We start from the raw sequence: 25,947 nt of genomic DNA on the forward strand, positions 1-25,947 counted from the left end.
TGGAAGCAGTGGCGGACTCAGGCTGTCTGAGGGGCGGGGGCAGCAAAAATAAGAAAAGGCACCATGTATGGAAGCACTGCGTCACGTATTTTAAAATGTAAGGCCACTCTTGAGGGCACTTCATTGCACTTTCTTCAATGGAACAGCACCCTTGACGGCACTTTATTGTGTTTTTTCCAATAAAAGGGCTCCATAGAGGGGACTTTGCAGTATTTATTTGGAACAGGGGGGCACCACAGGGGGTGGTCTTATATCAAGTTCTGCCAAGGAAGTTCAGGTGTTCGCATAGCTGTCAATATAGGATTACAGTGTGAAGGAATCTTTTGTTATTTTACAACTGAATATGTCAGAGAAATGTATACAACACCATCCATCTCTCTCAAGGTTTGACACATTTTAAATGGGAAATCAAATGATTGCCTTGCCCAATAAGTTACTGATATTATTAGCTCAAGCGTTCAGTAGTTCAGAAAGTCCACTGATGAAATGAATTCTCAGTTTCTACACAATTCACAGTGTGAGTTTGACCTTGTTGTCCTCTCCACCGTAGCGGCTAAAAGTAAAAAGGCGATTCGGAGCAGCAGATTGCCGTTTCCATCTGGTGCATTTGCCGTGCGACACGGGAAGACGAGTTCACATCTTTTCGTACTGTAATTGTGGTTTCATCAAGCGAATGGCGGTGTCATTTGCTGCGTTGCTTTCGCTGCACACACATTGTTTCACACTGTGGGTTGTTTCCCTTTCTCAGGTCCTAAATCCTAACTCTATATTATTTGATCAGGGCTGCGTTCACCACCCTCTTGTTTCTATAGCCTTTGAGAAAGACAAACACAGGCAAGAAACCTGTGTAATGAGCATAGTGTGCGTGCCTGTGTCTACGTGCGCCTTATGAATCCGAGTTCATTTCAAACACTTGGTTCTTACTGGGAATGCAGCTGAGAGCGAAAGCGGCTTGTTGGTGTGTGTGTGTGTGTGTGTGTGTGTGTGTGTGTGTGTGTGTGTGTGTGTGTGTGTGTATATGTATGTATTGATGTGTATTTCCATGTGCGTTGACAGCCTTTGAGCCAGTTCTCGCCTTCACTAAAAACGCTTAGGGCACAAAGCAGCCTTCCCCCCTCTGCTCCTGAGCACAGGCCCTGCTCTCTCTCACTGACAGGAGCTGAAGGTAAGCACCAAAGACATCCTGACACACACGCCTAAAAGCACTTTTGATGCGGGGAAAATGGACCGCTTTGCAGTGTACAAATAACAGCAAAATGTCAACAGAGCGAGGCGAGTCCGACGGGAGGCAACAACACGAACCAGGTTCAGATGATATTACAGCGTACAAAACGTGAGTGTCAACCACCAAAGGCCCTTTGCTCGTCTTCCTCGATGTTCACATTGTTTTGACTTTGTCTGTTTATCAAACAATCAACAATGTGATTTCTTACGGAAACACTTCACAGGAAACACACATGGGGGTGAAAGAATGAAAGGCAAACTTTGTATACAACACAACAATAGTAAATGTTCAATCATCCTTAAAACAAATCTATTTATTTGGTTTTTTTTGTGGGATTTCTTAAAAAGAATTCACCCCAGATTCAAGTTCCCCATGCTGCAGTTCTTGTCATGCAAAGTCAACTTAGGCTATTTGATATTGTGTCATGTGCGCATTTATTTCATTAACAGCAAGAAGATTTGATTTAATTTGTTTCATTGTTTCCATCATGATAGGAACTTTCAGAGAGATCTGCTTGGGTAGTAACGGATTGGAGGTACAGGATCAGGATACAAAAAAGGTAACTGTCTTTTTGGTTTTCATTCAGCCTACTTCGAATCTTCTTTATTTTAAATATATATATATGTTTTAAGTGCAGTAAGTGGACAACTGATTTATTAAACAAAAATACGGTGTTTGCTTTTAATGAATGTATTAAGACGTAATTTGTAAACTATACTGTTCTGTAGGCCTATACTTTAATTCAACATGACACATTTTTAATACAAAATATATTTTAAAATGTTTTATTCTTTTCCTTGTAATTATTTGCATTGCATTTGATATTGAGGTAATATTTTGGTTACTGATTACATGTTTTTTTATATGCAACTAGTAATTATAGTGGAATACAATTTTAAATCTGGACAAAAATCCATTTTTTAACCATTATTTTAAATTGACAGCTGCAGTCTATAAATGGATTATCAACATTGATGATATATGATACTATAACAATGCAACTCAACAATTGCATTGTTAAAGTATCATATCAAATCTCTATTCTAACTATTCATATTTAATAATCAATACATTTAACCTCAAAACTCTCGTCGCATCAGGATGACTCTGCCGTATTTATCTGCCTGCTTTCATGACACATCTATATTTACCTGTCAATCTTTAACACACATTCCCTATATAACCCATTACCCTGCAACACTTCATCCCCAACCCCAACACTTCCCCCCTCTGTCAGTCTGTGCTGTGTTTCCTGTGAGGTGTGTGTGGCGGGGGCCGGGGGTCAGGGCCCAGCGATTCTCTGGGAGACAAGTGTCTGCTCTAACCCAAGGCTACACCTGTAGGTCACTGCAGGGGGATGCTAATCCCTCAGCCGCCCACTAATACTGATGATCTGCATCTGAGACCCTCTCCCCTGGGAGAGAGAGAGTGTGTGTGTGTGTGTGTGTGTGTGTGTGTGTGTGTGTGTGTGTGTGTGTGTGTGTGTGTGTGTGTGTGTGTGTGTGGTGTGTGTGTGTGTGTGTGTGTGTGTGTGTGTGTGTGTGGTGTGTGTGTGTGTGTGTGTGTGTGTGTGTGTGTGTGTGTGTGTGTGTGTGTGTGTGTGTGTGTGTGTGTGTGTGTGTGTGTGCCTGTGTGTGTGCCTGTGTGTGTGCCTGTGTGTGTTTGGGTGTGGGGGCTGACAGATGAGGCAACAGGGGGCCCAGCAACCCGTGTCTGTCTGTCCCTGTGTGTGTGTGTTTGTGTGTGTGCATTATGGGGGATGGGAGAAAATACGGTATTGTCTGTGTGTGTGTTAATGTGCGTATATGCGAGTGCAAGTGAGGGTGGAGCTATCTTTAAGGGATGCTGGGAGGGTAACTGGTCCGTTTTCCTTGGCCTCCACCTTCAGAAGCGGCTCTGATGCTCAGATCCTAGACTGAATAATTTGTCACCTATTTACATCGAGCCAAGAACTGGAGAAATGGCACGAGCAGGTGGTGGTATCTCTCCTTCTCGCTCTCTGTGCCATAGACAGATGTGTCTGGCTGCAAACATCCCCCCATCCTCTTGCTTTCCCTGGGGCTCTCTTTCAATGCTTTGCACTTTTGTTGACTGAAATAACACTGCAAATAATCACTGCCCAGAATGTATCTTGCAACCATTAGGAATAAGCTTAAAATGGCATAACGTAAGCTTTTTGCTTTATAGCTTATTAACAAATTATGTTAGTCAATATCTTTACGAGTGAGCTAGTCCTGGAGATTTCTTTGGACAAAATAGAACAGGCTTTAATGATCATTTTATTATTAAGGTCTCAGGTCCTAAATTCATTCAACCATATCTTAAGTATCACACTGCAGCAGGTATACACTGGTGTAAGTTTTACCCATCACCCTTATATTAAAATAAAAGTTGTCTTGTCACAACATGCAGACAGTGAGGATTAGTCTAGTGTACGTTTTTTCCAAAAAAATACAGTTTAACATGCTTTCAATAACATAAAGACCTGTACAACCTGGTAATAGTGATTACTTTGCATGGCTCTGATGGTACATTATATACATTTCTATTCAGAAACAGTAAGTTGCTAGCAAACCCCACAACAATTGAATACAGATGAGGATCATGCTAACAATGATCGAACAAAATAGTTTAATAATCACATCACAAGTTGTTTGATGGAACACACTGGCTTACTTACAAAGGTTAACTTGTTTCAACATATTAGTCCTTACAGACAAGCAGAGAGAGCCGTGACAGGCCCACTAATATTAGTCCTTAGGTTGCACCGTTAGCGATGCACTCAGAAATAAAGAGTTTCCAATCGCTTGGTTAGCTTGTTTTTAGAAAACATCTACGGCTCCATTGCACCCTGCCATCGTTGTCTTGGTTGCTCCCCTATAAGAAAACCTAAAGTTAACGACAGATTGCCACCAATATTTGCGAATCTAAAATGGCAGAATAAAACAATTTAACACAGAAAGTGAAGCAAATCATTTCTAACAATTTCCAATCTTGTCCCCATCCACTTCCGGTGCAAAATCCCAAAACAGATATTTTTGTGTCAAACGCATACAGATTAGCTTTTTGCTGCGCCAATATATTGTAGCAACTCGCAGCAAGAAGATGATTAGACATTACAGAGACATCTCCATTAATTTATTACAGAAAGTGGACAAAATGTAGGCCAACTCCAACACAAAGAAAAATAACAGAGACATTATCCTTGAGCTTTATTCTTCCTCAGACTTTTGCATACAGAATAATTGCAGCTGCTTCTACACAGGGCCGGTAATTAAATGCATGACCACAAATGTTAAACTGATCAAACACATCACAGTAACAGGTAGCTAAAAATGATTGACAGCCTTAACAAGCTATTAGACTTTACAACATGTTTGGAAATGGCACTGATCGTGATGTAACAACCATTTATCTCTAACTAAGCTCTTGATCTGAACTAACTTAACTGAACATTATTAATAATCATAACAGCCACTCCTCACATGCCCGTTACAATATATTAGAGTCAAATGTTTACAGTGGTAGCTGAATGCGATGGAGAGAAGGAAAGTTATAATAAGGTGGGGAGAAGTTCAAGTGGTAACATTACTTGATTAGGTGCGCAGTTTGAAAAAAGGTGATTGGGTCTGTCCTCAGGCTACTTCACACACACACGCACGCACATGCTGTTATTGCATGCTAATCATATTTCACCCCAATCACTAAACACACATTCATATTTGAAGGTTTATCCCAGGCGGCCATTTCAAATGATTATGTATGTGATTCCAACCACACAGCGCAGAGAAAGTGTTTACTCTCTTCATTGAGGCGCTGGATAAGTTGAGAGCAGAAGCTAAGTGTACTACAGTCTATGGCAGAAGAATAAACATTTTCCTTTATAGCCTGAGGACCCACTTTTCATCTGTCAAGCATGTTTTAATAATTAATCTGTTTAATACACACACAGCATCTGCTGGGTACAACTCCCATCCTCCCATTCAAACTGACTAGCACAGCTGCCACTGTTTGGGTGTACTGTACAGGCCTGGAATATGATAAGATGTTTTTTTTCTCCTTTGCAATACACAGACAGAATACTGCCGTGCAATCTCACAGTATATAGACACACATGCACAAACTTGTAGATGTGCACACTCCTGCAAAATAGTTTATGCTGAAGGGGGGAGGCTCTGACTATGGGCCTACTTTCCCTATGTATTTCTCCTTGGTGAGCAGGCCAAATGGGGATTGTGTAAATTAAATACATTTCTTTTTCCGGCAGCAGAGAGAAATGATGCCAGATTAAGCCCATGAATATATACATGGGCCAGGGCTGACCTGTCTCCAGACGCCTGATTTCCCTGGAGGGGTGCTGACATGGTGAGGGGCTCCAGGGGTGTGTAGGTGTGTGTATGCATGTGCGTGCCTGCATGCTTGGTAGTGCGTGTGTGTGTGTGTGTGTGTTGCTCAGTGCACCTCAGACAGAGGTGAGGAGATCTCTTGAACAGGTCCAAATTGAGCTTAATCTCATTCCTCATTGTGCTGGAACAGGAATGAAATTGCACAATTGCACTTTAATCGACGATCGAACACCCTTTCTCCCCCCTCCTCCCCCACCTCCTCTCCTCCTTTTCATTTCTCTTGCCCTCTCTGTCTCTTTGTGTCCTTGGCCTTAAATTCCTAACATGGGCCGCTGGGCATGATTGCCGCTTAGCCTCTATTTTCTTCTCGTTTCTTTTTGTTCCAATGGAAGCATCTCATCATGTCTTTTAAAGCAATCAGGAGGTTAATGTGGTTAGGATAAGGGCAATCATAAACCAATAAAGGAAATCCGGATGCCCCGTTCCTCTTTCATTCAGCGTCTAATCCTGGGAGATTGTGATTTCGGGAATCCTGTGCCGCATCCGTTGCACTGAAGCGTGTCTCCATCATGGGCAGGAAGGATTCAGTTAGTCCCCTGGGGTTGATTACATACATACACACACACACACACACACACACACACATCCTTACAGTCATTTGCGCCACACAGGTGCTTCTGATTATCTAAGGTAGGAAACTTTTGGTCAACTGAATATTACCCATATAAAGCGCATTTGCCCGTACAAGAGTATAGAGAGCAAAGCCATTACTATTTTTTTTTCTTCTCAAACACACTCAGCCACTGTTTCCCAGTCCTCACATAGCGATCATATTCAGCAGTTTGCCTTTTTGGTCCTCTCCCTGAGACATTGTTCGCAAATTCAAACAAACCACCGTCTCCAGGAGGATCTATTTTTATTATGAATGAAACATCTGACTTTAGTAAACTAACAACAACTGTGTAAGGATTACAGAGACCGTGTCAGAAACCACAGAGAAACACAGTTGAATGCAGCTCAAACCTTAAGTCAACATTCTTGTATGTACTCGAGGATGTTAGAGAAAGAAAACCTGCGGCAGCAACAACAATGCACTGATGCCATTGTAAAATAGCACCAAACTGGCTCACTAAATTGAATTCTTCTGACGTTACAGATTGTTATTTGGTTCGTTGTACAATTAAAATCATGTATCTTTCAGCCGGCTGGAACCCGTACATGTGTATAATAGCACAATTATTATAAAACACGCATTTCTTTCAGCATTTTAATAGTTTTACAGCAGAGCACTGTGATGATAATGATTTCTGCATGTCAACATGTGAGGCAAACATAATGAAAAGAAAAACAAACTACAGAAAGATCTGTCCCTGTCACATATTTAGAAAAAAATCTGCTGGTACTTGAGCCATGTAAAATGTGTTGATTTGTTGCTCAATATGTTGGAACAAAACAATGCAACAAAGGTTCCCAGGTTGTTGTATCTGGGGTGGATGTACTCATTATGGCCCATAACGAAGGGCCCTGCTTACCGCTGTGCATCTACTCAGCAACACTGACGACCTACACGCACACACACTAACACTAACACATATACATACACAGGCCAGGCCGCTGCCAGGCTGTCAAGTCCAAAAATAATTAGGCATCAAAATGAGTTTCCCTGTTTTTTTTTCCTCCTCTTGTTTCGTTTTATTCATGTGCTGGAACTCGGGAGACTGGCTAATGCAGTTAACATGCTCTCATCATGAATTTTCATTACCCCATTACATTACATTACAAGAGCAGGGAAGCTGCGACTACAGGGATGCCATCAACGCACACTGACAGAAGCACACAGACACACATAAACCCATGCATTTATTCAGATTACCGAAGGCATAACGAGAGATTCTGCTTCTTTGCTTTTGCAATGTGTGATATATGTCGTTTTTTGAAACACAACCGTTTTACATTATTGGTAATGATACAGTATGAGGTAGGGATTGTGGTTAAAGGATTAGCTTGACATTTTCGCAAATATTCGTATTAATTTCTTGTCGGGGTTAAGATGAGAATTGATACCACTCACATACAGAATGTCTATTCATTTTGGAGCTACTGCTGGCACCCGCATAGCATAGCATAGCATAGCATAGCATAGCATAGCATAGCATAGCATTGCATAACATGGCATGGCATAGCATAGCATATTATAGCATAGCATACAATGTATAAATACACACCTACTAACACCTGTAAAGTGCTTTTATTAACCTGGTTTGACTGCTGTGTTTACTCTGTATAAAACTACATGTTGGGGTTTTAAAAGGGTTCATACGTGAGCTTTATAGGTGTTGGTAAGAAGATTTTGTTAGCTATTTCATCATGTTTCTAGTCTTTGTGCTAAGCTAAACTAAATGGTTACTTGCTGTATTATTGTAATTAATGCACACACATGAGAATAGTATCCTTCTCCATCTAATTATTGGCAAATAAGTTAAACATATAATGTCCATTCTGTCCCAAAGGGGAAATACCATCACAACACATCAACCTTTACACCATACACATGAACAAACATAAAATACACCCTAACGCACCGTTACCTCCAAGGGCATTGCATGTGTCAACGAGCAACACGGGTGTGTGTGTGTGTCGGTGTGTGTGTGTCTCACTGCTGGCTGGGGCAGTGGAGCATTTTGGAGGTGCTTGTCAATCTCCGTGTTAAATGGGTTTTCTATTGCTGATCTGCTCATGCTCAATTACCCAAAGTCTCCTGGGGCTTAGGGAAGGTAAACACACATCAGCTGGGCCTGATTTATTTCACTGTCCCACAGCAGCCTGGAATTAAGGCATGCATGCTTCCTCGCACTCACATATACACACACTTCCTGCGCCGAAATGTGCATATTATAGTCTAGCAATTATTTTCTTACAGAGGCCATTATAATTGTAATTGTTGCTTTGTCAGTTGCAGTATTTTACATATTGACAATGCAAAATCTTTAGTAGCCTACCAAAAAATACTGAATCCCAAAGATCAAACGGTTCATTATCATCAGACAGTAATGCTTATAATGCGCATGCAGCTAACTTATGAAAGTCCTCATGCAATGACAGATGACAGATTGCTGGTGCCTTTGTTACAATGCCAAGGCCTGCATCCCCTAAAGCCTAAATCTCCTGCCATCCCTGCCCTCCTTCCTTCCTTCCTTCCTCCCTCTGCCTCCTTCCTTTCCTTTTTTTAAAATCTAACAGGTATCTGTGTATATGGGCAGCTCACTGGCATCCTCTGGATCTCATGCATGGTGCTTATTGATTCTCATGAATAGACTGTCGATATGGAGCCTGACCCCATTAGACCCCTATTAGATCCTATCTAAAGCCAGTCATGGAACGAGCACAGTATCCTTGCTGAAACATGTCAACGCTAATCACATGGCTAAAGCAGACTTGGAGGGAGAAACAGAAGGGAGAGAGGAGAGGAGATTGGCCTGTTGGTCAGCCTCCTTGTATAATGATGAAAACACCCCAGGGAGGACTTTGTGTTTTGGAGGCCTTAGGCAAATTAGGGTATGATTTCCTCCTACCTTCTATTTTCACCATTTGTTTAAAAAAACACTTAGTTTAAAATATGAGCAAGTGAGCCAAAAAGTCCAATAACACAACATTACCGGCAAAAAATAGGAAGGATTCACTTTTCTCAATATGTTTCAGATTGCTACCTCCAACACATTTGTATATCAAGACTCCTTTTTGAATTGTGGGAAAAGAGGGCATTGTGTAGCATTACGTGAAATATATTCTGTAGCCCACATACTTATTTGAGGCCTTTGAAGCTATTTGTTTGACTGTTGTTCCTACCCACGCAGAGTAGAAGACGAATTTGAATTAAGATATCATATCAGTGTATTGGTATCTTTTTGCCTTTTTGTGAAATGAACCTCAGAGGTTTGTGTTAAATAATGAGCATGCTTGTGTCATGGGATAATAACTCTCATGCATGTATAACGGCTGAGTTGTAGCATAGAGCCATTAGGATAGATACATGTAATACAATAACAGAAAGGTCAAAGAAAAAGCAGTAAAATAATAGTAGAAAAGGTGGAACTTAAGGCGGAAATCCAACATTCTCCTCCCTATTCCTCTCTCTCCTGTCCATCTCTTCCTCTCCTCTTGCCACTTTCATGCTGTCCTGGGTGATTGTTTGTCTTCAGAGCGTTGCTGTCTGCCAGACAGGACTGTAACATCAATGTTAGGAAGCGTTCCTTTCTCTGGTGTAAGGCTGCAATGACAACGTCTGCCATGTTTCACTCTGATCTCTCCATCAGTGTGAATAAGTGTATCGCCACGCTTCCACAGACTGTCACTCACTCCTCTGGGGAGACACCCGCACACCGCTCCTTATTATCTCCGCCAAGATGGAAATGCAGCAGATGTAGATGCACAGGCCTACACACACAAACATTGTATATTATATATGTGTGTCTGTTATTAGCATATTCAGCAGTCTGCAGAGATACACATTGAACGATTTAATAGAAACTGGTATGAATGTGTGTATTTATTACTGATCAGTGGGTCAAGCTAGGAAATAGAGACGGTTAGATGTGACAGACAGGGCCAGAGTCCTGTGTGTGCGTGTCTGTGCACATGCATTTCATTGAGCGTGTGCAACTAGTTTGTAATGGCTGTGTTGGTGCATTTATGTGTGAGAATGTGTGTGTGTGTGTGTGTGTGTGTGTGTGAGCAAGCTGACCTGTAGTGCAGCTGCGCAACACACGCTGACTACCTTTGTTAGATCCCTCTGTCTTTCGTGTCACATCAAAACACCTCATTATCTCCGCCTCTGTCATTGGATTTCACACTGTTCTTTTTTTATTAACCTACTCAATATGCTCTCTTTCTCTCTTTATCACTCTGTTTGTCTCTCTCGTATCACTCTGCTCTCTCTGTCATCTGCTGCTGAGACAGTGTTGGGTAATGATTTTTTTTCCATCTTGTTTGAAACCATTATTTAAATAACAGATGTCTCGTCCAGTGAAGGACAGGAGAAGAAAGCAGCTCTTTTTCGAAAAAAAAATTATAATGTGTCAGGTGAAGAAGACCTCTTCAGTGTGTGGCTTTAATGATGTTCATCAACCCTTTAGCTGCCTCTCAGCAAGTGGCAGACCGTACAGGGACCGCTCTCAGGCTGAAGACACACAATTTGATTTGTTAAATTAAGATGAAATCATTGTCCAGTATGGGGAAACTCAGGAAGTGATTTAAAGTGTACACACTGCTAGCTACGCATCAGAGCCAAGAAACCAAATCTTAACATTTCTCGGAGCTTGTCATGTTGTTATGTTAGAATCTTTGGCCGTGTCTATATCAACATACTTTTGAAGGGTGAGAATAAATAACTTTACATTTCCAACAGTTATTAATAGAAAATGGAAGCATTTCTATCGAGTTAGCTGTACTTCACATTACCCGGATGGCACATATGTGTCTGTTGCTGGAGGCAATCTCTCTAATCATTTGTTTTGATTTACAGACGGTGATGTGTTTAATGTGGACTGTGCATTTTTGTACTGAACTTGTCCACAGAGGCGTACAGTAATGCAGGCCTCGGCCTCTTAATTACTGTACGGGTCAGAGAGGAAATAAAAATGACTTGAAACAGGAAGTTCATATTACCGTGTGAGCCTGGCTGTGTCAGCAGTGATCACTCTCTCCTCATTAGTGTGTTGTTTCACCTCATTGAAACACACACACACACACACACACACACACACACACACACACACACACACACACACACACACACACACACACACACACACACACACCATGTATACATCACTTCAGGGGACATTACATTGACTTACATGCATTTCCTGGAGACTTATCCTAACCTTAACCATAACCAACATGTGCCTAACCCTAACCCTAACCCTAACCCTTACCCTTAACCTTACCCTAACCCAAACCCTAACCAAGTCTGCACCCTAAAATGAATGATTCCCCTCATGGGGACCTCCATTTTGTCCCCACAAGGGAGGCGAGTCCCCATACGTGACTGTGTAAACACAAGTATAGTAATGCTAGGCCACACACGCACACCCACGCACGCACACACTCACACACACACTGCACCTGTAGACTGTGGGCGCCAGGTGTCCGGAGAATGGATCACTTTTTCTATGCCTCATTTCAAGTAACAGCTGTGTTAAAAGGAAGTCCATGCAGCAGGGACTTCCTGTTAAGGGTCAGTGGGGGTTACTGTACAAATTCACATTCTCCTGTGAATATGTACATACTCTAAACTTAAAAGGTTGTGCTGTATATTGCAGGTACAGGATGGTATGTGTATTTATATTGAAGCTACGCATTTACATAGCGGTTGAGACAGAAGATATGCATCAGGATGCAGATAGGTTTAGTAATCGCTTGCGTTTTTCTTCCACGCTCACATCTTTTTTGATGGTGGCTGAAGGGTGACATGCTCTCCTCCTCCTCCTCTCGCTGCATGGAGGATGGAAGCCTTCTCCTCCCTTCCTCTCGTATATGAAAGAGCAGTGCGGCCGAGCGCAGGGAAGGTGATAACCCTTTTGTTTAGTCTGGGCTCCATCACAGGCTCCGTCAAGCCCAACAGACAAGCAGAGAGAGCCGTGACAGGCCCACTAATCTGACAGCTCCTCCACATCACAAAGCAAAGAGCAGCCATCACATCAAAGTGGCGCGAGTGAGGCACCGGTGGTGAGAGATTGACGCCACTCCTTTGCTCTGCCATTTTCGCTGGTATCTTCATAGCCCCTCTGACATGCTCGCTCCAGGAACCTTCACAGGAAGTATCCCGGTGGCAGAGAGGGAAGCCTGAGTTGAGGGACTCCCCTCTGGCTGAGTGGTGCGAGGGGGTAACCTTCCTGGAGGATGAGTGTGTGATGCACTGAGAGTACATGACAGGAGGTTTAAATGGATTTGTGTTTATGCGTTTGTGTTGTTGATGGAGGGGGCTGTTTTGAAGAGGGGTGGGGGTCACATGGCTGTGTGACTTTTCTCTGTGTACGGCTTCAGCTATGAAGGAGGAGACAATACAGGAAATGTATTCTTAAATACCTGTTTGAAAAATGGTCATCAAATCCAATCCACTGTGCTTGAATACCTGTGCTCCAAAAACCCAATTTTATTTATCCAGGTAACAGTTTCAGAGATTCACATCCAGAAGCTCTCCAACTGCATTTGAAAAATAATTTGTAAAAGGTTTCTGTCAATGGTACATTTGTATTACTTCTTACACAAGGATAAGTTGAACTATGACATGGTTGTACAAACACTTGATTTCTGCTGGACTTCTGGTTTCTACAAAATGTTGGGGTATCGGACAGAAAAGGTTTTTAGAAGCTTTGTGCCTATAACATTTATTCTTATGGGATGTAAACATTACCTGGTTCAGTGTTCAGTCAACACTTCCATGTCATCGTTGTCAAGCTGGATTTCATCGACCTTGTGTTACATGAAGACCAACAGACTTGAACAGTAATTTTATACAGGTTTTAACTTTTGTCTGATGATCATAACACAAAAGGGCCATATTATGCTAATTTTCAGGGTTTCATTTTTGTATTTTGTGCTTCTACTGTGACATGTTTCCATGCTTTAATGTTCAAAAAAGGATATTTATTCTCACATACTTCCTGTGCTGCAGCAGATCTTTTCACCCTCTGTTTGAAATTGTAGCACAGTCTGCTCTGATTGGTAGCTGGCCGGTTCTGTTGTGATTGGACAGCCGCTTAGAGATGTCCCGCCCATTAGCCTATCATACAATGTGTTACTATGTTACGGAAGAAAACAGAGGAGTAAAATGGAGGCGTTTCAGGCTGGGGGGGAGCGTGTCGGAGAGAAACTCCCTCATGAGGGAACTTTTAGTCTTTGCAGACCATTTACATGCACACAAACCTATATAACGCACTAAAGGGAAAGGAAAACCCCCACAAAAGCCCCTTTAAGTTGTGTATAACTTGATTAGTCCATCTGTCCATCAATCATCCGTCAATCCACATACATTCCAACAATCATTTCCCACTTCTTACAACTGTTGGTGCCGTTACTGTAGGACTCGGAGCTGTGTCAGAAAGTGGGGTCACACACCAGTAATGTGGGTCACATGTGATCTTCCTCATCCAGATGGTTTGCCAGATGCAGAGCTGCCAGTCGTCTGACAGAGCACACACCCTACCTGCATACAAAAACAAACACATTAAAAACAGAGTGGCATTCATCAAAAACTACCACAGTACTATTTATTTAGTTGGCTGTGAACAAAGCAGCTATGGATGTTCAAAAGTCCAGTTTGCCGAATGTTTTTCTACTTAATGTTAAGTAATCGAGTTGATGCATGTGTGAGTTTTGGGAGGATGAGGTAATGGTCTTGTAGTGCTCAGAAATGCCCCAAGTCCATCTAATAATGTAAAACAACACTAATTTGAGAGAGCCGCTTCATCTCTGCATGTTAATCAATAAACTCATTACCTACGGTGCTTAGTGAAGGATTCCCTGATGCCTGCTCACTGATGTAGGCAGGAAAAAAAGAAAGGGAGAGGGAGATGAGGGGGAGAGGGAGAGGTGGAGAAAGAGGTTGATTATAATTACAGATTTTAGCAGCCTGTGCCTTAGCATAACCTGCTCATTACAGTGAGTGAGTATGTGTGTGTGAGTGTGTGTCAGCCTTACACAGAGCTCCCCAGCTTCCCCTCCTGCAGAAAGCCAAGAACAGCCCGACACAAGTGGCCCATTTTAAATATAAACACACAAAAAACCTGTTATTTCAATTGACCTTCGTCACATCAAGCTGTCAATGATCTCAGCTCTGTACTCTTAGTCGTTTTCTCCTTCTCCTTCTCCGAGGCAGACTGCATGGTAATGAACATTTGGTACAGCATAGGTGAGAGGGAGAAAGAGGGAAATGATATGCCGGGGCATTTAGCCTTGCAGTGTTTTCTGGTGTAGGTGAGACAGCCAGCAGCATTTATGGAAATGGACAGGGCTGAGGGGGGTACTGTGGCTGCTGCTGTGTTTTCCCCAAAAACTCCCAATAGCGGGAAATTATAGAATACAGATTTGGTATTCCTTTGTTAGAGGGATCAGCAAACTTAATTTTTTAGGGTTTCTTTTTCCATTAAATGCAGGCAATCTTCCCTATTTGCTTGCTTCTCAAATAAGATGCGGGCAAAGTGGCAGTGACTAAATGTTTCAGAGTTTGGATCCACTGTCACGTTTGTGGGTCTTTTTCCTCGCATGTGTGCTTCTGCCTGTGTTTGTTGCAGATTGTCAGCGGTTGTTGATCATTATATTTGTCAGTGTTTTGCCGTAGTGTATCTCGCAGGCATCCCTGGCCTGCTTCTGGCTTGTGATTATGAGATGAGAGGCGTTTGTGATTGACTGAGCCATCCGCTGTCACTGCACACATCCATTAGCATAACACTCCTAGCCGTCACTGTTTATCCACGTACCACGGAGGCATGTTATGTAGCAGATTGAAAATAATAATTATGAATAAAAAACTCCTCTTCCTGCATTCTATCAGAACTTGTGTCATGTATATCGTAGCGCTCCAGTGTCCAGCTTCATTTTGTGATGGCGTGTGTAAGTCAGTGGGACGGGTGCCTTCACTCTGAATGTTTTCCTCGGGACGAGTACTGTCATTGAAGTGCTGTTGGTAGAGGCAGTCTGCTGTGAGATCAGGTGATTAGAAAATGTAAAGTCACAATCGGTTTTACCCGTAATAATAAATGTTCAGAATGAGGAGAGAATCGTTCATTTTAGGCTCTTTGCTTTTTGTTTACCACTGTCAATGGGTTGAATAAAAGGCAAGGTAAATGGAGGTAATGGAATCTATATCTGCATATCAACTAACTTTGAAGTTTTAATGGTGCTCGGTTGTCTCATTCCAAACCCATTAATATTCTGTTTAATAGAGCTAAATTCTGCTAACTGTTTTTAACACTGGGAGACAGTCTCTGGGCTGTCTCTGTTTGTGCTGCCAGCACATCCACAACATCAGGTCGACGGATAACGAGGCCATAAATGACTGTGACAGCCAGTTTACACTCAGTTTAGACACTTCTGCTTTTCCGTAAAGCTACATTACGTCTGCAGGCAGCATGATCCAAATTCACTCAGCTGCACAGTCCTGTTTGGTCAAGTCAGATGAATTATGATGTTATTTACTGTAAATACGATTGGCTCGTAAAATACAATAAATTCCTAAATATTTATGTACAAAGTGTTGCCTTAACACTTAATAATTATTTGTATTTTGTTATATAACACATGTATACACGTAATTATCACCTGATTCTGTAGTTACATGGTTAATGTTGTGAATTTAAACAAAACAAAACAAAAATGACAATTCGTTTAGAAGAAAGATTATATTTTAGCTCCAGCTACAATTTACCAGTAGCCCCAGTTTCTTTCAATAGCAGCAAACACTTTCTAAAATCAGCCGTCTGGTTACCTGGAATCTTGTCAATGAAAAGACACTGAGTGATAATTTTACGTCTGTTTTTGTTTCACTGTTTAGCCAAACTTCTCACTAACTGGTTTAAGTATCATAATCATATAGACTGCCGCACGTCGTCTGTGTGTCATAAACACATACACAGAAACCACATGAAAAACCTTCGACAAGTGAGATGTAGTGAAGGGATGTGTTGCTGTGTTGACATTACACATAATAAAAGTTTTATTCCAGTAGTGAGGAAAAGGCTCTGTCCTGGCCCGGGATTTTGTTTTAATTCCAGCCTGGGCCCAGTTCAGCGGTTTCTGGGCAGAGGAAGCTGGCACTGTGGGGACATCTGGACACAAGAGGGGATCGTCCGTACAGGCAAACTGCAGGGACACACGGTGCCAGAGAAAGAGGCCCCCAGATCTGACGCCAGTGTTATGTTAATTTGATTTGTTAATTCAGTGGCCCTGTTTGAGGGAAATCTGCCACCAACACCTGCCACCGTTTCCAAAGGCAAGGACGCAGATCCGCTGTGACACTGGCTTCATTAAATAAACAAACCAGGTCCCCCATAACAGCATTTGGTGGAAGGCACCATCAATTCTTATACATTTAGATCACAGCGATTGGAGTTGACACTGAGGAGCTACATCCCGCTGTTTCACAGGCGCACAGGGCCAAGCATGCATGCAAGTAAATGTGTCTCAGTGTGCTGAGACTATGACTATTTTGTGTCTATGTCTATTCGCTTTTGTGTGAGCTGCAATGTTTGCGAATCAGAGGGTGTGTGTGAACGCTCCAAGTGTATTTTCATTCTGTCTCCTAGCTTTTCCGCCAGAGAAGATGGCGACTGATGTATTTTTCAGGCATAGTTCCACAATCAAAGAGGCTCTTGTGGCCTTTCTGATGCGTCATGTAAATTTTATAAAGTGTGAAGCGGAGGAGAGTCAGAGAGAGCAACTGCAGCTCTGGAAAGCCTAATGTCTGTTTGCCTTTAACTCTGACGGGCTGTCTTTGCTCCTGTCTATCTAACTTCCCCTCCACTTACTCCTTTCTGCGTGGATCAAGGCCGGTCAAGGAGCATCTTACCACAGGGCCCGATGTCAGACAGAATGTGTGGACGTGCGAGGATGTCAGAGCTCAACCGGCTCTCAGGAAAAGGATGAAGCGAAATGTGGGGAGATATCACCACCACACAGACCTGGCTACAACCAGTCTAACCCAATGCTAGATTTGCATAACCGAAGCATGTCATACTGCATGTAAAATGTGCGTTTCAGTGTCGAAATGTGCATATTTCATCTCGGTAACGTTCATGGACAGGAAATCCAGGCCCTCACATATTTTCCTCAGCTGCAGTTCTGGCAGGTCCTCGGACTACTGTGTGCTTTTCTAATGATTCAATTGGCTCAATGAGCATATGCTCTCCTCTGCATCATAAACGTCAATTAGATGTGTTGTAATGTGATTTGAGAATGTGTGTGTGTGCAAGTGTGTGTGTGCACGAGTGAGAGAGAGAGGTTATATACACAACAAATGTCATCTGTGGCAGACTTTAGACCGTTGAGCAGGTTTGTCAATGCAATGTTTTTTCATGAAAGGATCTACATTAACATTACCTGGCTGGTTCATGACCGTGGCACCGTATACCAACAGCCAATCGCTTGACAACGCACAAGATGCTTTTTCATCTTTGCTGTAGTTGTAAAATGATAAATGTTATAGGCTGTAGCTTTAAATGAGAAAGAGCTTTTTAGGATATTAATGATATAAGGTTGTAATGTTGGGAACTTGCGCGTTCACACAGTTTTATACAGGAATATATCCGTATGCATTGGTACTTTTAGAAAGCGAATGCACATCTCCGGGACATTCATGTGTTTGAATGGATTGGAATCACCATATGGTTTCTATATTTTCTTTAAACTGCTTTTCACTTTTATACTAAACATTTTCTGCTGTCCTGATAAAAGAGGACCTTGGGATTTTTAAACGTATCAGAAATCACAACTGTTGCATGTGCGAATGGCCTGCTCCTTTAAAAAGAATCTGGCTATTTTTCAGTAAAGATCATTAACAAAATGTAACTACTTCCCACCATTTTGAGGCTGTCACAGCTGTGCCTGGCACTGCCACCTTCAGAGATGCTTTACCTTCCAGCTTATGGAGTTAAACTGAAAGTCAACAGTTCAGCGCTGCACCACCTCACCCTCTCAGCTGCCACGTCTCCCCGCCTGCCAGGGATGTTTACTGCTAAATATTGATAGACATCTGGAGTGCCATTCATCCGCCATCAAACTTCTCCGTGCCAGTGAAGTAGGCCCAGCCCTCTTCTCGGTGTGTCACACACACACATATGCAGACACACAAAGGCACCTGGGGTGAGATGTTTGGCATCATCAGAAACCAGAGGCCTTGGCCACCAAATCAATCCCCTGGAATTTACAAAGATTGGCTGCTTTCTCAAAGGCACAATGTTTGGCAAAAACTGTATTGTGATTGGACAAATATGCCTTTGCTTGATATCCCAAAGTCTTCACAAGCGCAGGTGGTAAAGACATTTTGTAGCTCCCTGCCTAATTGAACTGAGTCTGAGCTTCCCAAATATTGTTTTGAGAACAAGCAGTTGATTTTGGACACATTTCTTTTGTCTCTCTGCTCATGCCAACAAAACAAAACAATGTTTCAGCCCCGTGCCATTGAAGCTGCATTGTTTGTGTTTATCATCTCGAGCAACAGTAGAGAAACAGACCTGATGTTTGAAGGAAGGGCAAATTTGGCATAAACTGTCGAAAAGCACCTGCGGGATTGACAGAGTTACAGCCGTCCTGTTTTCACCACAAGCCTTTCACGTCAGAGAGATACTTGTACAGGGTCAGATTGGAAACATGTGTTGTGTGAGCACCATGGAGAGACTGATCCTCCATCTTATTAGTGGGGAACTCAGAGTACACTACACTGGGGTTTACTACACACACAAAAGAAGGAGATACAGGAGGAAAAAAAACAAGGCTCTTTTGTCTTTTCTTAATTATTCATGCCCGGGAGGGATGCTCTCTCTCCTTTGTTTTTGTCAGCTGACACATGTACAGGTACGATGGTGCAGGCAGTGTGTGTGTGTGTGTGTTCATATATTTGTGTTTGTCTCTGTGTGTGCTCTTGTAATTGCAAAGAAATGCCAGTTTAATGCATGCATTCTCTTTGTCTGTGTGTGTTTGACTGTGTGCAGACACAATGTGTCCGTCAGTGTCTGTGCACACGGGCGAATCAGAGCCAGTTCAGCCACGCTGGAAGCAGCAGCTTTTCTCCTCAGTGCAAATCAAAGTGAGGAAGGACACGCAACAATGAGCCCAGCAGTTTGAGCTGATAGGCTCTTTAAATCCACCACAGACAACAGCAGCTCGGCGACGACCCTGCCCCGCGCTCTAATCGCTTCAAATGAAGTCATGAAGGAAACACAGCACAGCCAGCCTGAGCTCTCCTGTTCCGCAAGGTGCAGCGGCACTTGTTTGTGCAGAATGTCTGGCAATTAAAAATAATTGGGAAGCAGGTTTGCCCACGAATCTTCCAAGAGTGCCAGTTATGATCTAATGAAGCTTCATTAGGCATGCTGAAAGCTGAGAGCGCCGTATGACAACGGCAATTAGCCAGGATCATAGGCAAAAAATAATCATTAAAAAATACCTCGGCCAAGATTAGCTTTTCACTTAATGACCAATTCATTAGCTAATTGATTTCTTATTAGTTACAGGCAGAGACGACTGTTTGGGGTACTGGTGCCGGTAATTAACAGCATTTACGCCATTAGTCAATCGCCTAATTTTCCAGGAAAACAACTTTGGAGGGGAGCATAGCTGGAGGCTTAGGGCCATTTGCTTCTTGCTCCTTCGCTGTGTTATCTCTTTAATATCGAGAGGGGAATCGTCTTCAGCTTAGGGGTTGTTAACATGCACTAATACCTACTGATTACCCATTCATGTCATGTGACCACGTGATTGGTGCTCGAATCCATCTGATGGATGGATGAGGTTAGGAGGAAAGCAAGGCGGGAGAGAGGTGATGTAATTAAGAGAAAAAGATCAGGAATTTCAGTGCAAATGTTTGACTCTATATGTGATATGACTTTTCTTCAGTACCACATCTGTGCTGCCTGCACCTATAGATTAGGTGTGTCAAATGAATTGAGTGGGAATTAGATTAATTGAGGCTTCTTCTGAGGTTCTTCCTCCCATCACACCTGAGTTAAAGCAGACAGGGATGGATGGATGAGGACTGACAGCTGCTCCCTGCCTACAGCAGCTCACTGAGCTAATAACTGGCAGCTTATAATGACTGTAGAGAGGGCATATACCACTGTCCAGCTAACATATGAAACAACACGTATGAATCATACATGTAAAGTGGTGCTGAATACAAATCGCTTTTACAACCTTATCTATTACTAATGATGACCTCTCCGTGGTTTTCTCGTTACTGATTGGTCAGGCAACAAAATGATGATATCATGACTTGTTTAACTGACTCGATGCTCTCTTAATAACAAACATGTGATGTTTGGACTGCTTCTGCAACAAAAAAAAGACAATTGTCTATTCCTGTCTATCCCAGACTTCTTGTCCACCTGCTTCTTCCTTTGGTTGGCTCACATTCTTCCAGTGCTAACATTTTCATGTCCTAACTATGCAGTAGTGGTAGCAGCAGATGCCCAACATGTCAAAGTCACTGCTTGATAAATCAAAAAATATTGCCTGCCACCGTACAGGTTAGAGTGGCAGTCTAAATGTTATATCTAAAAATGTCAAACTAGATTCAAAGTCTACAGAAAGTTGACTCTAGTTTGACTGTAGTCACTGCGGCTCCGGCCTCTGTCTCTTTAGAGGGGAGAGAAATTCAAAGGGGTGAGATGATAGACATGTGTGATAGGAGAGAGGCAGTGATTTGGCCCATCAAAGCCTGCCTTCAGCCAACAGACACAGCCTGCGGCACATGATGGATCAGTCTCACTCACATGCGGGTGAGTTGGTGTGTCACCACTTAAAGTATGTGTGCATTCTTAAACGGGCCACTGAGCTTCATGTAGGGGTCAAACTGGTATTATGGGGACTCTTTGGCTTTCCTCCACGTCCCAGATACTCCTGTCTGATCACACAGCAACCTACCAACACATGATAACAAACCTCTTCCTCATGCATCACCATTCTCATCCTAATCTCTGGCATATGTTCTCAATTCACCCTTTCTCACTCTGCACTACCTCTCTGTTTTCCTGGGTAGACTCCTTGTTTCCTTCACCCCTTTTTTTACCCCTCTATCCCCCTTTTCAAATCCACTCTCTCCCCTTCTGTCTGTGTGGGGTCTTCGGTTCTGTTAATTAAATCTAATGAAGTCATCTATCAAGGACTCCTCTTTTCTCAACACCACAACATAAATCACTCTGTGTTAAAAAAAAATGCAATCCCTCTGTCTCCCTCTCCCTTGCTCTTGTGAACAGAAGACCGTCTCTCTCTCTTTTCTCTCCAGACCCGGCTTTAATTGTGTGATTGAGAAAGTGTAGCATCGCTCCATGAAAGACAGTTTGCCTCAAATGGCTGCTCTCCGGCTGACACCAGAGGGACCCCTTATAGCCCGCTGTGGTGAGACACACACACACACACACACACACACACACACACACACACACACACACACACAAAGCAAGCGACTTAAAACAGACACTTATTGTAAATGGGCCTCATTGGTCTCTGAAGACGTTGTTAACATGTCTGTGGGATGGTTCCCCCTGCCAAGAGGGAACTTGATCCATCTCCACATTCACAAAATTAATTTTTATTACAAGCTGTGACTGACTAACGCTGCCCAATGTTGGATTTCTTTGCTCCCACAATACACAATAGTAATCTTCAATCGATAACACTGGAGGATCTGACTCGAATCAGCATCAAACTGCCATGTTGGTTGTTTCGTATATATATTTTTTCGAGGACATGAACAATAACAATTAGAGAATTCCATAAATAGCATTTATTCGTATCGTGTCAGGTCAGCGCGCTGTGTCCCCTCCAAAGAAGATGATGCAAACCTGATGTAACAAAATGCACGCGAGAAGCCCAGACACATCTAAATAATGTATAAATGATACGTCTTGTTAGCCTCCACTCACAGGTTCAGTTGTCTTCTTTTGCACCAAATGATCAATGTCCTCCTATTATCGTCATGCTCTCGCTTCAGTTCCATTCCCAATTCTCCCCGCCTCTCCCCAGGTCTCTTTCATGTTGCCCTCTGGGAGCCAAACAAAACACGGGTTTCTACTGCAAATAAGGAGCTAAAACACCATGTGATCAGTCATGAATTATTTGAACGCTATTGATTTGTATAAAATGTTGCCCTTCCCCAGAGTATTTGACCATAAGAACAAAAGTATCCATATGAGGGAATAAACGGAAGGAAAAAAAAAAAATCCCTTCTTTTTTTGGGCGTAAATGAAAGGAAACTATTTTAAGGAGATGAAAGTAATTAATGAGTAGATTTAACCTGAAGAGCAAATTGTAGCTTGTTATGGAAAGAATGAGGCAAAGAAAGGAGTACTGTGTTTGATTTTCAAGCATTGTCTGTGGATTACTGTGTTTTTCCTGTAAATCTGCACTGCATTTAAGGGTATAATGTCAATTTCATGCCTTTTTTTTTTCCCTCAACAAGAGTGCCCTGTGGGTAGAAAGCAGTTAGAGAATACACAGGGAAAAATAACAATCCAAAAAGGAGAACCAACATATTCCCAAAACATCCCAGTCGAGTGCGAGCTAATGTTCAGCACATTGTGGTATTTTCATGTTGAATTTTTTTCTCTTTTTTTGCCCCGAAAGCCTCATTTAGATGGCAGACAAGGCTTTTGAACACAGAACAGCCTGTAGTCTCAGTGGACCGCTGCAGCACTGGAAAAGGACCTAAATGAAGGCACCAGACAATGTAGAAACCACAAGATCCCTGTACCCCGCAGACAAGCCAGAGGAGCCTAATAAACAAACACACAATCACTGTCATTAACATGACAGCCTGTTCAAATCCTCCTTTCCCTCACAAAAAAAGCCTTACATTTTTCCACCAGGGAAGAATCCAATTTTCTGTTTCTGCACAGAACCACATCTGTACAGCATCTCTGCATTGCTGAATCAGATTCAAGTATAGCACTTTATTGCATTTTTGTGCTGCTCCCTGTCCCTATAGTATGAGATGATGATATTTTGAGATAAGCGCTGCTCTAAAAGAAGCTTCATGGTCGTGGAAATTATATTAGAAGCTAGAGGTGCAGTAGTTGCTTTTTAAGTTACATTTTCAAAACTCACTCTGCTCTCTTGGGGCCGAGTATAACATTTAGACAATCACAAACGATTTTACTGAAGCACTGCGCAGAGAGTCGCTCGGGTGCATGTTAAAACGCATCTTTTGTTATCTTTCCATCTCTCTTTTACACATAATTTGTCGTAAGATTTTTAGTATAAAAAAGAGAAAATGAAATCCTTTGACTTTTTTATTGCCCATTTATAAGTAGCCTAATTAAATGATTTCATTATAGTCTCCTCTCTGGGAAGAAAAAAAATCCTGGCAAACTTCCAGAAGCAGAGATCTGCATTTAGGATCATCCGTTGCTCCTCACATGAGGGATTAGTTTGGTGTAGAGAACAGCTTGAAGCAGTGTAGTGGCATTTGTTGGGGTGAGGATTTGCTGTCCAGGCAGCGGCTGCTCCGACCCTTCCTGTATTCGCTCATCTCTAAATCTGGATACTAGCACCACCACAGGGATTTACAACCCTCGCACAGGCTACAGGCCTCTAACACAGTTCAGCTCTAATATCTAACGTGCTAAATCTGATGTTTGATCAATGGGGGCAACACAATCCTAATTTTCTCATTGCTTTGCATTGCTACAGCGTGGCCCCCCACTTCCTCTCCCTCTCTTCCACACTGTCTCTTAACCCTCCCTCTCCTCTCCTCTACTCTCTCTCTCTCTCTCTGTCTCTCTGTCTCTAAGCTCTCCTCCAGCCAGCGCAGACTCATTTAAGTCTGCTGATGTCTTGATAATGTTCCAAAGCCTTCACAAGCAGGTAGAGAAGGAATTCCTCAGCTCCCTAATTAGCAGTAAATGGACGATCAGGGCATGAGTAGGTTTATGGACAGTAAGACAGCGCTTGTCGCCTCCTATAGGGATATATATTTGACTTTTAACTCAACGTAAAGAAACTTGCAGTCAAGTGGAAGTCTACTTAGCACTTAGAAAGGTTTCCAAAGATGTGTTAAAGGTAGAAAAAAAAAATATATATATATTTATTGTTGATTAGTGAGCTTTGATGCTTTAATTTTCCAAATGATTGAACTAACCAATCAGGTAGGAGCTGTTTTTGTACAATGGATATAAACATGGGAGTATTGCAATAAAAGTAAACATGTAGGACATCATTTTTTCTGAGAGACCCCATTGATTAAAGCTGATAATCATAATTGATCATTATAAGTAGAGATTTAAACTAGAAATTAGGTGCCCAATTATTGAAAAAAAAACACTCTTATTTAAATAAATAACATTTACATTAACAGGAACTATAGTCCATAAAATAGGACCTGAATATCATTGAAATGGAAACAAATTACGTTATTATTAGGTTTACTAATACTACTTCTTATATTATGAATAATAATAATGATATTAATATTTTAGTATTTTGTTTTTAATTATTGCTTTAAATTCTATGTATTGTCGGATTTAAGCACACTGTGCCCCTTTTATGTCATGTGATTGGCCACACTAATAACAACAATAATACTGACTGACAACAAATAAACCAATTAATAATTTAAAATAACATGACTGTTTTTCCCGGAGTGCAGTGCAGCAGGAAGGCGGGGTGCTGGGATCGTGAGGAATGAACGGCAAGTGAAAATATGATTGAGGCCCCTTTAAAAGTTGTTGGCCACTAAACTGCAGCGACACCAGCGTCGGTGCGTAAAGAGCATCCCTCCTGGATTCCTTCTGATGTTCCTCCAGGCTGCTGCTGATTGGACACCACATGCTTTAAATATGTGCGATTACAAGTCTTTTTTTTTTTTTTTTTAAAGGGACCTGCATATAAAATCTATCTAGTGTAAAATAAAAACAAAATTACATTTGATTAAAGAAAAAAGATAGCCTGCATTGTGATATACGTTGTCTCATTTTAATTGGTATTGTGTTTGCCATTCATATTAAATATGCACAGCCTATAGGCCTTCTGGCGATATGTTTTCCTTTATTATTCCGGATGAATATGTTGTTGCACTGAATAATTGTAAATGAGCAGTCGAGTTGGATACACCGTTTAAAACACAATGCTTAACAGTTCAAAAAAGATATCCTAATTATAAATGTATACCTGCATCTGATTAATTATGTATTTCCAACATTTTAGATTGTATTTGTTGCATGTGCAAATGTTCTCTAACCCAGCACTGATATAGGCCTATTTTCAATTACGTACCAACATGACAATACAAATAAATGATCTCTTCTTCAGATCCCAGAGTGAGATAGACTATTCGGATCCTGTGCGTAAAAGTTAAATATTTCCCTTAATTCCATTTTTTTTTGGTGAATTATTTCGTTACACACGTGCGCCTTTTGTGTAAACGCCACTCTATTGTGATGGTGTGATATCGAGGCACGCGACTGGGAGAGCAGATTTGCGTCTTAAAGAGGATTTGGGTCTATTAACAACAAAAGGCGCAGTTCATGGCACAAGGGAGAGACCTCGACTTGTGCGTCAGCCGCAGTGATGTGAAGCGGGCTCACTGATAAATGGAGAGACATCAAACCGAGTCATTAGAGAGCTGAGATATGAGACTTTCACAGTGGCGGGCCGCTCAGGGCTGCA

General features: G+C 42.0%; 1 long non-coding RNA gene across 1 annotated transcript; it reads left to right on the forward strand.

Annotated features, from left to right (window-relative positions):
• Positions 1–1,278: 1,278 nt before the first annotated feature.
• On the forward strand, positions 1,279–25,221 carry LOC117480982. Its single transcript, XR_004555696.1, has 4 exons — positions 1,279–1,333; positions 1,720–1,784; positions 21,569–21,681; positions 24,929–25,221. It is a non-coding gene; the product is annotated as an uncharacterized LOC117480982 (long non-coding RNA).
• The last annotated feature ends 726 nt before the right edge of the window (positions 25,222–25,947 follow it).

The sequence above is a fragment of the Trematomus bernacchii genome, unplaced genomic scaffold, assembly GCF_902827165.1.
Source record: "Trematomus bernacchii unplaced genomic scaffold, fTreBer1.1, whole genome shotgun sequence".
NCBI classification, from domain to species: Eukaryota; Metazoa; Chordata; class Actinopteri; order Perciformes; family Nototheniidae; genus Trematomus; species Trematomus bernacchii.